This window comes from Equus asinus, chromosome 4, assembly GCF_041296235.1.
Source record: "Equus asinus isolate D_3611 breed Donkey chromosome 4, EquAss-T2T_v2, whole genome shotgun sequence".
Lineage (NCBI taxonomy): Eukaryota > Metazoa > Chordata > Mammalia > Perissodactyla > Equidae > Equus > Equus asinus.
The window spans coordinates 141,344,710-141,362,528 of record NC_091793.1 but is presented as its reverse complement, the minus strand read 5'-3'; the positions used below and the strand labels follow the sequence as shown (position 1 = coordinate 141,362,528).

At 51.1% G+C, this 17,819-nt stretch overlaps 1 long non-coding RNA gene across 2 annotated transcripts in view; it reads left to right on the top strand.

Annotated features, from left to right (window-relative positions):
• Positions 1-314: 314 nt before the first annotated feature.
• Positions 315-17,819, top strand: part of LOC139045150 (uncharacterized) — a 33,076-nt gene continuing 15,571 nt past the window's right edge. For both annotated transcript variants that reach the window (XR_011503021.1, XR_011503020.1), the window contains exon 1: positions 315-421. This is a non-coding gene — a long non-coding RNA (uncharacterized lncRNA). The remainder of the gene's footprint in view (positions 422-17,819) is intronic.

Here is a 17,819-nt window from a genome sequence, read left to right as displayed (position 1 = left end):
CAGAGGTCGCGGCCAGATTGTCTGGGAGGACAGACGGGGGGCGAATAGTCAAGTTCGCTGGGGTTTCAGCCGCAGAGGGGACTGCAGAGCCAGAATGTCAAAGCTGGAAGGATCTCGAGAGGCTGGCTGGCACAACTCCTCGTGGTACCAGTGGAGAAATCGAGGCCAGAAGGACGGACAGCGTAAACAAAGGTCCTCGGCCAGGTCACACAAGAGGGTCCAGTGCTCTGCCTTCTTTCCCGGACACGATGATGCAATGACACCGTTAAGCGAGGAGCCAGTGTCGGGGCTTTTTAAGAGCAGGGAGCAGAGTACAGAGCTCAAACGATAACTTCCCTAAAAGTCTGAGGTGTCTGCTCCAGGGGACCTTTGAATCAGGAGCTGCAGGATGTCAACCAGGACCGGCGAATGGAGTGCCCTGGTGAGCTTAACCCAGACCTCGTGACCCCGGATCATACGTGGGACTCAAATAGAAATAAGGGTGGGTGGAACGTGGGAAGGAAGGTTCTGGAAGCTTAACAGAGCCAGCCAAAAGTCACTACGAAATCCACACGGGGACAGAGGTATGTGACCTCCAGTCTGAACGAGTGGCGGTTGTGGCCGGACGATGTCCGTCTCAGTCCAGTCAGGGGGGGAGTCTGGCTTGGGGGTTGAGGCTGAAAGGATTACAAAAGCTGGAGGGAGCTCTGCGGCTTTTGTTTGGAAAGCTGCCTCACGTCATGAGTCCCTGTGCCCTGCACACTTCTCCTGTCTGTTCAAAGCGCAGGGCGACCCGGGGCTCCCACTGGAGAGCCTGGTGTGCTGGCGATTCTGCTGTTTCTAGGGTGTGGGGGAGGGGAGGGAGGTGACCGAGCTGCCCAGCCAGACCTAGGCCTTCCCTCTGGACTGCTGTCCGTTTCTGGGGGCTGGTCAGTGATCAGAACCCTGTCCCTGTCCCCACCATCAGTGAGATGCAGTTCTGCGTGTTTCTTCTTCACAGCGCTGGGAGCATCTCTCGTCTTTGTCTTCCCACTGCCGACCCTCAGCTCAGGCGTGAGGTGTCTGGTGCTGGGGCAACCGCCAGTCTGCCCCTGGTCTCCCAGCCCTGCTTCTCACCTGCCGTGGCTCATCCTGCTCCCCGTGCCAGGGCACTCACCTCCAACGCTGGTTTTCTTATGATGTTCTCCTGCTCAAAAGCCTTCAGGGGGCCTACGCTACCTATAGCACCAGGTCCAAGCCCCTCTCTCAGGCTCAGACATCACCTCCTCTGAGACCCCTTCACTGTGGCTATTGTCCTGCCTCCGAAACCCAATAGCACTGATGTCTGTCCCACTGGGTGGACCGATCAGCTGTTCTTGCTCTCTGTCATTAACCGTGGCTGATGTGTCTGCATCTCCTAACTGATTCCATGATCCTGGAGCACAGAGAGGTACATATCTGACTGCCGCCCGTGTACAGCTCTGTGCCCTGCACATAGTGGGTAAACAGATGGATTAATTCACTGGGATCAGACTCCTTGGCTTGGAATCTTGGTCAATTAAGACTTCCTTATTGTAATATTTTAAAATCTCTAGAATTGTAGGTTGGAATTATGAGACAGGAAGAAGGTAAATGGGAGAGATGTTCTCACCCTTTCTTATGGTTAACTTTCCTGGTCTGATTGAGTTAAATCAACATCAATATCCACCTCTGACTCAACTTACCAGAAGATGCTCTTAAAACCTACCAATGTGCATTCCTAGAATTCACGTAGGCATATGGACTGAAATGCCGAATTTGTCGTGTCTCCAGCATGCAGGCTCCGAAGAGGATTTCAAAAAACAACATGCACACACAAAACATGTGTATAAGGCTGGGACAATCTTAAATGGGAGTTCTTGAAGCATTAAAATATGCCCCAGAGTGCTTTGTCGACTCCTAGACATTTGTTCTGGAGTTGTGAGGCCGGAGTCCCTGCCTGAGAGGTCTCAGCATCCCCATCCTGGAAACGGGCTGGCGGCTGGTTGGGCCTTCCCAGCAGGGCTAAGTGTGGAGTGGGACAGGTGTATGCTTTGGGAATTAGGAAAGGGGCTCCTTAAAGTGGCTCGACTGGGGCAATGGCGATAAGGCCACCTGATGGGATCTGCGGGGACATGAGCAGAGGAAATACACCAAAAGGAGAGAGTCAGCTATAAACCTGCCACCTGGGGCTTTCTAGCAACTTAGGTTGGTCAAATGCCGAATCCTAGTTTCTGTTCAAAACACATGGAAGCTCATCCTGTGACCAAAGTAGACTGCTCAGATGCAGCGTTGATAAGACGCAGGCAGGCAGAAGCAGCCTTCATGAGGAATCCACTGGCAGGAACAGAGAAATGAAGGGAGAGGAGTCCATAGGCCCCCGAAGGAGTCATTCTTGCCCCTCCCCCCTTCACCAGTGGAATAGTGACTGAAAAATTAATACTTTAAAAAATACCTTCTTTGCTGTTACTACTGCCTGAAACGCTGTGGAATTATTTAGTCCCTCCCGGGTGGGTGGGGAGCGGTGGTATCTGTGGGGGCACAGACACAGCAGGGCGGGTCCAGAGTCCTCCTGTGTGAGGGGCCAGGTCTGTGTTTACCAAAGGTTTGTGTAGACTGAGACTAACATATTTGGTCCTGCCGCACCAAAAGTCATAATTGCCGTTATGGGCCGAACTGTGTCATCCTCAGATTCATCTGTTGAGGTCCTCACCCCTCAGAACTCAGAATGTGGCTGCATTTGGAAGTGGGGCCGTTGAAAAGGTGATTAAGGTAAAATGGGGTCCTATGGGTGGGCCCTAATCCACTGTGACTGGTGTCCTTGTAAGACAAGGAGATAAGGGTGCTTGCCTGGTGGTGCAGTGGTTAAGTTCATGCACTCCTCTTCAGTGGCCCAGGGTTCATGGGTTTGGATCCCGGGCGTGGACCTAGATACTGCTCATCAAGCCATGCTATGGCAGCGTCCTATATACAAAAAGATTGGCACAGCCATTAGCTCAGGGACAATCTTTCTCAAGCAAAAAGAGGAAGATTGGCAACAGATGTTAGCTTAGGGCCACTCTTCCTCACCAAAAAAAAAAAAAGAAGAAGAAGAAGAAAAAGAGAGAAGTACAGAGGTACACACAGAGGGAAGACCATGTGAAGACAGGGGGAAGGTAGCCATCTATAAGCTGGAGAGAGGCCTTAAAAGACATCAATCCAGTCGACTCCTTGATCCTGGACTTCCAGCCCCCAGAACTGTGAGAAATTAAGTTTCTGTTGTTCAAGCCGCGAGTCCGCGGTGTGGCAGCCCAGCAGGCTAACATAATTGTTAAGAAGGAGCAGAGAGAGTCAGACTTAAAACGGAGACGCACAACTTCCAGGCGTCCTGAGTTTTTGTGAATGAATAAAAGAAGGAATTCATTCACTCATTCAGCAGATAATTCCATTTCAGCCCCTCGCAGGGTGACCCACAGCAGCTGAAGGAAGCCCTTCCTTATCACCCCTAGCAGAGAGAAGGAAGCATACCACGCAGGTTCATAACCTCTGGCCACCAGCCGCTGGCGCCCGCTCTGGGGCGAGGATGAATCTGGGGATCTGCTGATGAGCCAACACCCAACAATGACGGCTGGAATTAGACGACCATCATCTGTTCACATTTCCACTGGGCGTAACCTTGCAGAGCCGACGTTATCCTTGAGCCTGAAGTTCTCAGCTTGTGTACAGTCCTGATTCGAATTGTAAATGTTCAAAGAAGATAAAATATTTAATGGTCCTGACTGGCCTCGTGCATGGCGTGTGGACAAGCGGGTCACTCGGCTATTCTTACCAGCCGCTTCGCAGTTGCTCTGGCAGGCGGGGCCGTGAGGGAGGGAGGTCAGCAGTGACTCCAGTAAAGTACGTCTCCCAGGCTTGAGGAACCGAAGCGCCCCAGCCGCCTTTTCCCTCCTGACCCCTGTCTGCTGCCTCCTTGGAGTTGCTGTGAGGACGGACATTTAGCCAAGGAGCCATACCAGGCCTCCGCTTATTTACTATGCCCGGGCGTTTACAGCCAGGCACTGAGGCCGCATTCCGCCCGAGACTTCTGGTCAAATAAGGACAAAGCCAACCACGCCTTCCATTCTTGGCAGTGGAGCGAGCTCTGGATGGCTGTGTGCTGGGCACAGGGACCTCCTCCACGCGGCCCGTTCTCTCCTGGCTCCCCAGTGACCCCAGAGTCGCAGAGCCGGGAATGAGAGGGGAGAAGTCAGAGCACCGTGCAGGGACCAAGGGGAGCTGGAGGAGAGCAGGCTCCTCGTTCGTTCCCTCTCTGGGTTTCCTGCAGGAAGCTGATCGTGTGTGTCCTGCTCGTCAGCAGGGCGCCTTCTAGAAGAAGCCTGCAAAGAGGGGCACAGAACAGTGCCGTTGGTCTAAGATACGCGTGGTTGCGAGCACACACACCCTGCAAAGAACCCAAAGGGACGGAGACACAGCTGCTGTTCTGGAGGAGTGACCACAGAAGAAGCTGATGGTGGCTGGGGACTTGAAGATAGCAGTTCTCGCCTGGAGAGACTTAAGGTGTGCTCGGAACCAACCAGAAAATTTGACTTTGCTCTCTATAAGGCCCCTTCGTAGCCTTGTGGGGGATGCAGAAACTCCCCAGACCATGTCCCTGGCCAGGAGGAGTTTGTGATCCAGTGAGGGGTGTGTACGATTAAACATAAAACATCTCCTGACAACTCAAGACCGAAGAATGGCAGGGGCAGTCAGCACCGTGGGCAGGGCGGTGGCAGACGAGGCAGACCCTGTGGAAGTTCTGCTGTTCCATTTGCTTGATATGTGATAAGCCTAATGTCTAGGCAGGTAGACCTACTGTGTGCAAACCCCCAGGACAGGGAGTCTGGAGGAAGTAGCATCGGCTATAATGTGCCATCTGCTGGCCTGCCTGCGGAAGGCGCCTAGCGCTACAGCGGCGTGCTTCCAGCACTAGCAGGAGGAGAAGGCACGACCCAGCAGGCGTGACGCTGCCCAGCGCTCTAAGTGCTTTGCAGGCATTTGAAGACGAGAGGGTCCACGACCTTCTGTTTCCTCCCTGTACATTAGTGCTCAGCAAGGATTTGGAGGAGTCTGATCGGAGGGTTTTCGAAGAATCCCTCTGGGATGGGGATGGAGATGCTCTTTATAAGATAAATATTTATGGCTAAAATAAAAGAGCAAAGGGGAAAGGAAATAGACCCCAGGCCTTCCGTAAATATTTCCTAGCTCTTGGTCCTTTCTTTCCGTCGCATCCTCTCCACCCTCAGCCCTCCACCTGCTGCTCTTGCCTTGTCTCAGGGAAGTCCCTCCCCTCCACCCTGCATTCGCAGCTGTCCCGGGGCGCAGGAGTCCCCAGTCCTGCCGGCTGGGTGAGGTGGGAGCGCCTGCTCATGGGAGCTGCTCCTCCATCCTGCAGTCAGCTTCCATCCCAGCACTATGGGGTTTTCCAAGCGCCTTCCTGACACACATGCTTTCGCAGCTTGGATAACAAGTTCTTTCTGCCTCACTCTGCTTCCCACACTTCCGGGTCCCCCCTTCCCTCCCCTAGCCATGTGGCTTTATCTCGAGAGCAGCCTTCAAGAGCACAGGGGATGTCCCATAGTCAGGGACGGCTGGGAGGCCTCGCAACTTGCATGCAGCACAGACTCTTGCTGGCCATGTGGCTGCGATGTGAATTGCTGGCTGGTCCATATGTTTGTGAAGAATCCTTTTTTGGGGGAGGGGGTAGGAATAGGAGGAAACAAAGGAGAACAAAAGAAGAAAGGTGGACAGCTCAGGACCACGATTCTTTATTGTTCGTTTCCTAGTGAGATGGCAAAGCTCTAAGTCCACAGGGGCTGTGGCTGACATGAGTCAGCAACCAGCACAATTTACTGCCAGTTGATTAAATTAGCATTTGTTATAAGCCAGAAGGGAAGGGGGGGAGGTTGTGCGGGGTGGGGGGGGGGTGGGTGATAGTTGGAGAACGAAAAAAATCTTCTTCATGCCTTTTGAATTATTTATGGCCTGGAACTTTACATGCTAAAACCTAACCAGACTTGATAGGGAGAGCCTGCAAGGATTCTCTCTTCCCTTAAAGCCACAGAGCACATGCTTTCGGTCTCCTTGGAGGACAGGGAGACTGCTAACAAGGACAGGCTGCAGTGGAGAAAGTGGAACTCTTAATTTTACTGTGACCTTGAAAACAGAAGTGCTGCGTTGAAATCCTGCTTCCGCTAGGTACAGGAGGACTTGAATTTCCCCGTAACCTTTGGGGCGATGGACATGAGTGTGTGAATGCATTCCACTTTGATTTTGCTGAGAGGGGATGTCAGATGACTGTCAGATCAGTGGACAAAGGATAGGTCTCTTCGATCTTCGCCTCTGGCTTCCAGCCAGATGGGAGAGAAACAAAGACTCAGAGCCTCTGCCTTCCTTCCCCTCCTCCCCTCCTCCCTCCTTTTCCCTCCTCCTGCCTTAATCGCTTCAAGACCGTCATTTGGACAGAGGCTGCTGACTGCTCTCACATTTTGGAAATCATGTCTAATTGTTCAGGGTGTAAAAATGAGGGGATTTGATCTCAGAAAGGGGCCCTCCTTTGGGGAGATGTGTGCACGCAGCAGAGTGAACTCCGGGCTGGGTGTGTGCAGGGAGCCAGGCAGGGAGGAGGGAGTGCACACAGGGGAGCAGCGCATGGAAGACACCCAGGGCATTCGGCTGGGTACCAGGCTGGCCTGGCGAGCATCTTTTGTTCTTGGCTCTTCTGACTGCCGGGAGCAGCAGGACAGGCCACACGCCAGCCCAGAGGAGCTGCCTGTGTTCATCGTCAAGATCTGAAGCTTTGTCTGTGAGCCCCAGGAAAGAGGCAGACTGTTGGGGTTTCCTGCAGCCCCCAAGGCAGCTTCAGGATTGGTGGTGTTCCTTTCCCCTGAACGTTGCTGTGGACCACACTCTAGTCCCAGGGTTTCACAAGGCTAAAGCATCCAGGGACTGTGACCCTCTCCTCAGAGACAGAGGAAGAAAGGAGAAGGGAGGAGTGGCTGAAGGAGGGAGAGAGAAAGCAGCCTGGCAAGTGACGGGGACTAGTCAGACAAAGAACTGGGACACGTGCTTTGGCAAAAAGCAAGGAACGCGGTCATTTCCTTGTTGCCCAGCTGCTCAACTTACCCACCCGGCCCAAGGCTGACCCTTTAGAGGGAATGGAGCGGTTTCTTCCAGTGATTGGAGTGAGTCCTACGTCTTCACCTGTGTACAGATGAGGCAACGCAGGTGTGTCTGTGGCAGTCCCAGGAGATGCAAAATGAGTAAACGATGCACACCCACAAATTTATGATGGGAAACAGAAAGGGCCACAGCGTTGAACTCAGCATGGAGTGCCCCCACCCCAATCCCAGCACCAAAGAGGGTCAGATCCCCCGGCCACAGGAAGGGCTCCGTTCCCAGAGCCCAGCTACCCTGCATTGCTCACTTCTCCCTTAGCTACACCAAGAAGTAAATTGAGGTCATTTTCGTAATTTAGGCAAAACCTCCCTTTCCACTTGAATTACTGAGATATTTCAGGCAAACGCAGATTTCAGAAAAAAATTAAATGGCAGCATTTGAGTTTGGGAACTCATTAAAAACCAGCGAGACTTCCTGTGTTGCATCAATTATAAACAATTTGGAGGAAAGAGAGGTTGCTTTTTTTCGTTTAAGGAAATTATCTGGAAAATTACCAGGGTCTTTGCTTCCTCTTTTCAGATGAGATCTGGACAGGCCATGTTAAGTGCAATAACCTCATTAGGATAGGTTTAGATGAGAAAACCAGGGAAGAAACCAGGAAGCCCAAACCCTGCCCTCAGGCTCGCCTCCACGAGCCCAGCCTCTGACAAGTCAGCTCATCTCTCCAGGCACTAAGATCTTTTTCTCTCCCCACTGAAATGGAGCCAACCCCCTCGCCACTTGTCTACTTCATACGAATGCCCTAGAAATTAATATTCACTGTGCCACCAAGAGAGGCTCAGAGGAACCATCCTATCTCAAGACGAAGCATTATCAGTTTTGTTTTGCCTGCCACTCTGAGTTGGCATCGATTCATTGTTAAGAATCTTTCTAAAAATCTCTTTTTCTGACCTCTGTGACCAATAATGATGGGAAACAGTGTACTGGAATAAATCCAAAGAGGAAATATCTGCCTGTCCATCAGCTCGGCCAACAGCATTTCAAGTGACTGTGATCATTTTAGGCGGTTCTGGGACAGCGGAAGCTGTGTACTAGTGGAGGAGCTGGTGTCACCGTCAATCTCCTCCGTTGCCCAGGTTTCTTTTGGTGGTCAAGTTGGTGTGGAGAGGAGGATGGAGGCTGGAGTCTGAGGGATTTGGGGAGGTGAGCCTCGCTGAGGATGTGTAATACTCCTCATTCAATGCTTCTGGAATCTCTCCTCGCCCTCCCCATGACTGACGGCAGCTCTGATCCAGGCTCTTGTTGTTTCTTTCCTGGATGTCTGAAGCAGCCTTGGAACTGGTCCTCTTGACTCCAAGGTTGACTGCTAAGCAATTCTCCACACTGCTGCTAAGAGTCCTTCCAGAAAGCAGCCTTTCCACGTCGGCCTCCATTGTCCAGAAGACACAGTCCAGGCTCCTCCAGGGGAGGGACCTCCACGCTCTGTTAACACCTCGGCTGGCTGTGTCTCCAGCTTCGGCTCCCGCCATCCCCCGCCTTACAGGTTCTGATTCAGCAACAGCAAACTGCTCGTGCTTTCCCGACATGGACGGTGCTGCTGTTCACCTTTGGGCCTTTGCTCTTGCTGACCCCTGCCAGGAGTATCCCAGGCCAGCAGACAAAAACAACAAGCAAACAAAGAGCACACACAGCTCCTCAGTCACCCTCAGGGCTCCGATCACGGAGCACACCCTGCCCCTCTCTCTCTCCTTGCTTCTCCTCCAGAGCACGCATGTCTCCTGAGTTCTGCCCCTCCCCTACACCCTGGGCAAGCCTGGAGCATGCAACTAATGTGAAGGTTATATGGGTCTTGATACATGCTTGTCTACCTGCTGAACAGTGAGCTCTCTGAGGAGAGGGACCTGTCTTTCTCATCTCCGTATCTTAAGCAATACCGGGTGCAAGAAGGGATCCAGTAAATAGCTAAATACACGCTTCTTAAGTAGCTTCTGTGTGTAAGGGACTGTGCTAGGTGTTTAGAGAAAATTTCTGATACAAGGCTGTTCAAGGATAAGGATATCGATGTGTACTTAAGTGAATTCTTTATTTTCTTTTGAATGAACTATCCAGAGTTATGCAAATAATTAGCAGTTGGGGGGACCCTGTGTCGACAGTGGGCCATCTGGCAGTGTGAAGTCATGGCAGGTTGCCTCTCTCGGCTGCCACCACCCTGGGGCCTGGGGCTTTCTTGTGGCTCTGGCCTTGGGACCTCCCCCTTCTCTGGAGTTCGCTGCCTTGTATTCTGTTGCTATGGCAACAACCCACTTTCATTCTGGACTTCCTGCTTGGGGGAGGGAACCCGTGACTACAGTGGCATGAACGACGAGGGTTATTTCAAAAATAAGTTGACAAGGTTAATCACAAACCTCTTAGACCAGGTCCCCAAATTCTGATTTCATGGTCGGAGAGTTTGCGGGTGTTTCTGGCAGCACTGGGTGTGAGATTTGGTGTGTCCTTTGTTTAAATATCTGTCCACGTGCCTGTTGTGATTCTGCTTTTAATGCAAAAAATATTTTTGTTCTCTAAGTGTATGGAAAACCTGTTTTCAGTCAATCCAGTGTGTCAAAGAAGAGAGCAAGATTTCTAGAGGGAAGGCTGCGTGGTCTTGTAAGGTGTGGAAGGTGGGGATGAACCAAGCTTCCAGCACCTGTCCAGCACTGTGACAGATCTGTTCAAATCTGTTATAAGACAATGTGGAAACGGTAAGGCATCATTGAAGTACATTTTTGGAATAGAGTCAGCTTAAAAAAAGAAGAAATTGCAAGCAGACTTGCTTTTTAAACACCTGTACATATTCAGGTGAGCAGGGGCACGTATGTATTGCCGAGCCTGCTTCATGGTTCAGCGGCCGCAGAAGCTGAGAGAGTTTCAGGGCGCTCTGAGCAAGGGGTCTGGTCTGGCTCGGTGAGCCCAGCTTCCTGTAGCTCAGCCTCTCCTCCCTTTTCCCCCAGAGAACTTGAAATTCTCTCTCATTCTAGTCTGAGCTTGCTCCTGGCCTAGGTGGAGTCCTTTTCTCTCTTGACTCAGGCAGCTTCTCTTTTCTGGTTTCCAACACAGATGGAGGCCCCTGGTCTATTGAGGAGGCGGGCTCTGCCAAGGCTGGCACGGAGTGCCGTGGTTCTCTGGTCTTTCCTCCTCCTGATGGCTGCGTTCCCCTTCCATCAGATACGCCCTGCAGCTGGGAGGACCAGGAAAGACTCTCATGCATTCACTTGCAGTTGGCTATCCCCATCACTCAGAGACACACAATGTGCACGAGTGTTATTACTCCAGGGGCATCGTACTCTCAGGCACAGGCCAGGGCAGGGCAGGGGCTTGACTGGCAGGCTTATCTGTGACAGACTTGATCGGTGGACAGTTTTTCCTGCAGAAACAAAGGTGATGCTCTGCTTACCAGGTGTCCTCCTTGGTGGCTGCTGTAGTTCTTTGTGACTCAATACACAGCCACAGCCAACCGGATTGCACGGCACCTAGTGGATGGATCCAGTTGGATTTTGTCCTTTGGGATTCTGGACTAAGAAATCCCAGTGAGACAGTGAACGATGGGTGGTTGGCGCCCTGTGATGCGCCATGGCCCAGGTTGAAGGTGTCATGGAGCAGAAACGAGGAGTGAGTAGAAGGCGTTGAGTGGAGAGAGGCAACAGAGAACACTCAGGAAGAAGAAGCTGGTTAGCGGCCAAGGAGGACACAGCAGACACACGAGAGGAGGAACAGAGACATCGAGAGAGACAGAGAGAGGTGGAGGGAGAGAGAGAGAGGAGGAAAGGGGGAGAAAGGCAGGAGGAAGGAGAAGACGGCGCATCCCCAGTCTGCCCAGTTCCATTCAGGTCCCCGAGGAGCCGCACAGACTAGTCTGTAGGGGCACATTCCTAGGAGCCAGCCCATCTTGGTTCAAATCCTGGTTCCTCACTTACCAGCTTTGTAATTTCGGGCAACACACCTAATCTCTCTACCTTAGCTTCCTCGTCCATAAGACGGGCGTTAAGTACAGCACCTCCCCTGGAGGGGCACTGTGAGGAACGAAGGAGTCAACACGTGGGGAGCACTTCTCAGGGTGCTGGCACAATATGAAGTGGGACCTATTTTTATTACCAAAGTTCTTGATTTCAACTGAACGTCTCTCCCTACCTCACATGGATCCTGACAACAGCCAGTGTCTTGCATCTGAGTTGAACACATTTGTGGATATCTGCTCCTTATGATCAAAGACAGCTTAACTCGAACACCTTATGGGTACGTTCCACATTTTTGAACACAAAAAATGCCACATTTTCTTTTGAATTTTGTAAATTTAGTATCAAAAGAGAAACAGTGTTGCCATTTCTCGTGGGAACAGAAATAGGCAGAGAGAGAGGACGCCTTCGAAGTGTGTGTGCACGGTCCACACAAGTTGTCTCTAACTGGACAAACGGTGGAGGCCCTGCGCCCTCCCTTTGGGGCCGCCACGTGGCCACCATGCTCTCCTTCAGTCTTCTTACTCCTTCTGTGTGCAACAAACGCTCAGCTTTGCTTCCCTCCGCCGTTTTGGCTCTCGTGTTCCCCACAGCTTGCAGCCTTCTCTCCTCTACCTCCTGACAAAAGTGGGCTCCCTGTGGCATCAAGCCACACCCAACAGCACTCGTCCTGTGTGATTTTGTTCCGAGTGTTTTTGCTAGTGCTGGCAGCAAAGTTCCATTTTCATACACTGAGAACAAGCCCATGGAGGTGTCCCACGGTGCTAACACTGTCTCAGAACCTACTTTGTCTTTTGCACACGGGGAAGGGAGACCCCAGCGTGAGAGTGCTGAGGCCTGTGGCTGCCCTTCTGGCCTACTGGCCGTGTTGGTTTCTTAAGACTGCCTAGCAAAGTACCACACACTGGGGAGCTTCACCCAAGTTTATTGTGTCAAGTTCTGGAGACTAGAAGTCTGGTTCAAGATGTGGGTTCCTTCTTCGGCCTGTGAGGGCTGGAAGGAGAACCCGTGCCGGGCCTCTCTCCCGGCTTCCGAGCCTGCTGGAATCTGTGGCCTTCCTTGGCTTCTGCTCCATCTCCTGATCTCTGTCTTCATTTTCACATGGCGTCTCCCTGTGTGTGTGTGTCTGTGTCCTCTTCTTATAAGGCCACCAGTAATACTGGATTAGAACCCACCTTAAAGGTCTAGTTTTAACTCGATTGCCTCTGTGAAGATCCCATATCCAAATTAGGTCACGTTCTGAGGAACTGAGGGTTAAGACTCCAACATACCTTATTTTGTTGACACAATTCACCCCGTACGCTGATATACTTGAGAAGTGAACACTGACTTGGCTCTTGGGGTCGACAGGTTGGTGATTGGCCTTAATGCTGGTTTGCTGTTAATGGGGTGTTTGTGAAGCAAGCCTGGTGGCTATAAAAACTGTGACTCAGACCCTTGCGCTTGACGCCCTCTTTGCTCTTGCAGCTTCACCCTCTCCTGGTGTTTCTGCTCGGGCGCCTCCTCCTCAGAACCCTCCACTGGGCCTCCGAGTGCTGGCTTGTCCTGCGACCTGCACCTTGACTCCTTTTCCCCTCCATCCACACCCGGTCTTTTGGGAATCTCACCCAGTTCTGTGGCTCTAAGTACCCTCATTAGCCTAAAACACATCTCTGTATCCTCAGCCCTGACCCTCCCCTGACACCCACCTTGTGCGCCCAGGCCTATGCTGCCACCTGCTCGTATCCACGTGGATGTTTAATAGGCATCTCCAACTTGCAGTGTCCAGAACTGAAATCTGGATTTTCTCCCATAAGCGTGCTCCTTCCCTGGTGTTTTCTCAGTAAATGGCGCCTCCGTGGCTCACGTCAAATCCTGGGAATCCTCCTTGATCTCTGGCTCTTCCTCACCCCCCTCCTCAGTTCAATCCAGCTGCAGGTCCTGCTGACTCGTTCTCTAAGATCTCGTGGCACCTGTGCGCCTCTGACCGTCCCATGGCTCCCATGGCGGTCCGGGCCACCAGCATCCGTCGCCCGCATGGCCACGTTAGCCTCCTGTGTGGTCTTCCTCCCTCTACTCTTGTTGCCCCAAAACTACCCTTCCTGGCGGTGGGCAGGCACGTAGGCCAGTTCTTGTTCCTGCCTTTGCTTTAAATTCTCCACAGGCTCCTCGTTGCACTGAGGAGAAAATACAAGCTCTTCACTCCAACCAAAGAGGCCCCGAGTGCTCAGGGCTCTGCCCACCGCTGTCCTGTGCCTTGTGTGAAGCCGTGCAAGTCCACTCGTGCCAGGAGCAGGGCTCTCCCCAGCTCTGCCTTCTGTCTAGAAAGCTCTTCTTTCAGGTGTTCAGTGGGCTTAACTCCTTGTCATTTAGGTCTCAGCTCAAGTGTACTTCCCAGAGAGACCTGCCTTCCGCTCAGCATAAAGCAGACCCCCCCCTCCTTTCTTTCCTACCGTTGGCATCCTGGTTCATTCACACTGAGCACCCACCACCGACCGCTGTCTCTTCATTCGTTTGCCATCTGTCTCTCCCACGAGACCAGAAGCCGTGTAAGACCAGGTGCACTGTCCTGCTCGTTCAGTCTGGGGCCTCAGGGCCCGAAGCCCTGCCTTGCACAACTTAAGCAGTGTGTGTTTGTTGAATGAATGAAAGAAGAGTTCCCAAGCAAGAAAAGTGGACGGAGGCTCCAGTCAGAGTGTGCATGCTGTGTCAGGCAGGGAGCATCCTTCAGCACAGGATTCACTCTGATCCCCATAAAATCCTTGAAGTTAGCTGTTGTCCCATTTGACAGATGAGGAAACTGAGGCTTTGACAGACTAAACAAGGGGATCAACACAGTAGTGCATGAATTGCGGGGCTGACGTTCTGGGTGGTTTCCACAGACTTCTACTGTGACACGAGCTGGAGGTACAATAGTCACCTTACTTCCAACGTTGTGGAAACCAGAGTGTAAGCAAGTTGTTGAAAAGTCTTAGGAACGTTGTTTGGTTCTGGCTCAACCAGAGAAGACAGTCTTTTGACCTAATCTTGCTACAGCAGGAAAAGTTAATTGAAGGATTAGAGATTTCTACAGCAGAGGCCATGCTCATGGCAGATGATCTGAAATAGAAGAAATTCCGAATTTTAATGAAAGAAGGAAAGTTATCAAAAGGAAAAAAAGCAGTGGAACATTTTATTCTTCTGGTTTCGGATTCATGACCAAGAGGCGCATCGTCACTCATGAATGGGGGTGGGAACAGAGGGGACGTGAATGGTTTTCTGAGATGTTCTGTGCCTTGTATAGCACTGCTGGGCATAGCGCCATGCAGGGTCCTCAAGGATGTTTGTTGAATGAATGAATGAATGAATGAGGAGAATTAAAGTATGCAGGTCTATGTAGATACTCTTTCCCTCCTCCATGTGCCCTTTACTGTGTGCAGAGGTGGGGACAAGAGACTTCATGTGGCTGGGTGGCTGGACACCAGTCCAGAGACTTCACCAGGGCATAGGCAAGCCCCAGCACTCAAGTGTGTGACCATCCGCTGCTCCCTGCTGCCCTCCCCACCCTCTCCCTGCACATCTGTCCTTTCCTGACCGCAGGGGAGCGAGGAGTGGCTGGGTTACCCTGAAAAGATGGCTGACTCTCTCCTATTGCACTCTGGTGACCCAGCGCCTGCCTTTTCTTGGTTGTAGTTATGTTTTGGGAGAGCATGATTTAATCCATGATGTATTGCATTCCTGGTGATAATGAGCTATAAAAAAATGGGTGCTATTGTAATTTATTTCAATAAATTTCAAATTACTATATAGAAATACTAGGAATAATCTCATGAATAAAAGAAATAAAAAAGGAATTTATGAGATCTTTACATTCCCTAAGGAAATTATTCAAGTACCAGAAGAAGAAACTAAATTTAGATAAAGGAAAATCGAGGAGTTTAAGGAAGAGCTGTTGATTTCCAAGATCTGAAATTACCTCCTGGAATGCCATGCAAAGTGGGAAGGGTGCAGCTGACAGAGAACCAGTATCTGAACCAATACACCCATTTTCAGATAAGATTCTCCAGGTCAAAAGAAACCACTGACTCAATTTACGAAAGACATAAAAGATAATGGGAAAAGATCCCTGATCATCCAGCAGAAAGCTCTGGGGATATTCCACCTCTCGCTTAGATGTGGAGGTGCCAGGACAGATGACCCAAAGACGCACTTTAATGGAGAGTTGTGCTAATGTTGGAGTCACAGACCAGCTTCCCCAGGCAACACGCAGTGCGGTGGAGATGTGCACGCAGGTGATTTGCGGGAGTGAGGGAAGCAGGATGGGGCAGAGGAGAAACCCACCCGTGATGGACAGAGGCCTCAGGCCTGGAGCTCTGGAGCTCAGATGGCCCTTCAGAGATGTCCCAGGTGGAGGCCAGGGGGTGGGGCCCTTGCATCCCTCTATTGACCAATTAATTAGATGGGGCTGCTGCCAGGGAGGGGCATGTTCTAGAGCACTTCCTGGGGAGAGACCCAGCTGTGAGCCACCCACAGCTAATATTTTGGCTGCTGGGGGATTGGTGGCTCAGTCCTGAAGGTGGAGAGGTCTCCCAGAGCACGGCAGTCCCTGATCTACTGGAACCAGCACTGGAGGTTAGAAAAGAAAGAAGATGGTGCAATGTGTGTGAGCATGTGTATGTGTGCATGCGTGTGAGAGTGTGCATGTATGTGTGTATATGTGTGTGCATGTGTGTGTGTATGTGTGAGTATGTGTGTGAGTGTGTGCATGCGTGTGAGAGTGTGCATGTATGTGTGTATATGTGTGTGCATGTGTGTGTGTATGTGTGTGTGCGTGTGTGTGTGTGTATGTATGCATGCGTGTGAGAGTGTGCATGTATGTGTGTGTATGTGTGTGCGTGTGTGTGTATGTGTGTGAGTGTGTATGTGTGTGTGTATGTGTGTGCGTGTGTGTGAGTGTGTATGTGTGTGTGTGCATGCGTGTGAGAGTGTGCATGTGTGTGTATATGTGTGTGCGTGTGTGTGTGCGTGTGTGTGCGTGTGTGTGTGTGCGTGTGTGTGTATGTGTGTGAGTGTGTATGTGTGTGTGTGCATGCGTGTGAGAGTGTGCATGTGTGTGTATATGTGTGTGCGTGTGTGTGAGTGTATGTGTGTGAGTGTGTGTATGTGTGCATGCGTGTGACAGTGTGCATGTGTGTGTATGTATGTGTGTGAGCATGTGTATGTGTGCATGCGTGTGACAGTGTGCATGTATGTGTGTATATGTGTGTGCGTGTGTGTGAGTGTATGTGTGTGAGTGTGTATGTGTGTGTGTGTATGTATGCATGCGAGTGAGAGTGTGCGCGCGTGTGTGTATATGTGTGTGCATGTGTGTATAAGTGTATGTGTGCATGTGTGTGAGTGTGTGTGTATGTGTGTGCGTGTGCGTGAGTGTGTATGTGAGTGTGTGTGAGTGTGTGTGTATATGTGTGTGCATGTGTGTATGAGTGTATGTATGCATGTGTGTGAGTGTGTGTGTATGTGTGTGCGTGTGCGTGAGTGCGTGAGTGTGTGTGAGTGTGTGTGTGTATATGTGTGTGCATGTGTGTATGAGTGTATGTATGCATGTGGTGTGTGTGTGTGTATGCATGTGTGTGAGTGTGTGTGTGTATATGTGTGCGTGTGTGTGTGCATGTGTGTGCGTGTGTGTGAGTGTGTATGTGAGTGTGTGTGAGTGTGTGTGTATATGTGTGTGCATGTGTGTATGAGTGTATGTGTGCATGTGGTGTGTGTGTGTGTGTGCATGTGTGTGCGTGTGTGTGAGTGTGTGTATGTGAGTGTGTGTGTGAGTGTGTGTGTGTACATGCGTGTGACAGTGTGCATGTATGTGTGTATATGTGTGTGCATGTGTGTGTGTATGTGTGTGAGTGTGTATGTGTGTGTGTGAGTGTGTGTGTGTATGAGTGTATGTGTGCATGTGGTGTGTGTGTGTATGTGTGTGAGTGTGTATGAGTGTGTGTGAGTGTGTGAGTGTGTGTGTGTATGTGTGTGCATGTGTGTATGAGTGTATGTATGCATGTGTGTGCGTGTGTGTGAGTGTGTGTATGTGTGTGTGTGCGTGTGTGTATAAGTGTATGTGTGCATGTGGTGTGTGTATGTGTGCATGTGTGTGCGTGTGTGTATAAGTGTATGTGTGCATGTGGTGTGTGTATGTGTGCATGTGTGTGCGTGTGTGTGAGTGTGTATGTGTGTGCGTGTGCGTGAGTGTGTGTGAGTGTGTGTATGCATGTGGTGAGTGTGTGTGTGTATGTGTGTGCATGTGTGTATGAGTGTATGTATGCATGTGGTGTGTGTGAGTGTATGTATGCATGTGTGTGCGTGTGTGTGAGTGTGTATGTATGTACGTGTGTGTGCAGTCAATGAAATGCCCAGAGACCAGCAAAAGACAAACACGTCGCCTACCCTGGGAACTGTAGATGTGACTGCTGACCCTGGAAATGTGGACACAGGAATGCAAAATATTGAACAATCAATTTGCAAACACCTGGAGGATCACAGGCTTCTAGAAGGTAGCCAGCAGTTTCGCGAAGAGGAGGTATTGTCAGAACAATTTACTTTCCTTTTAAGACAGAGGGGCCTTCATCGGAAGCATTTGTTCCGCGTCTGCGCGGCAGGGAGCCCGTTGGAGGTGGGGACGCGTATTCAGCGTCAGGCTTGATCTCAGCCTCAGGCTCCATCTGCGCCTTGACTTCAGCTAGAGTCTGGTTCTGCTCCTGTGATCCT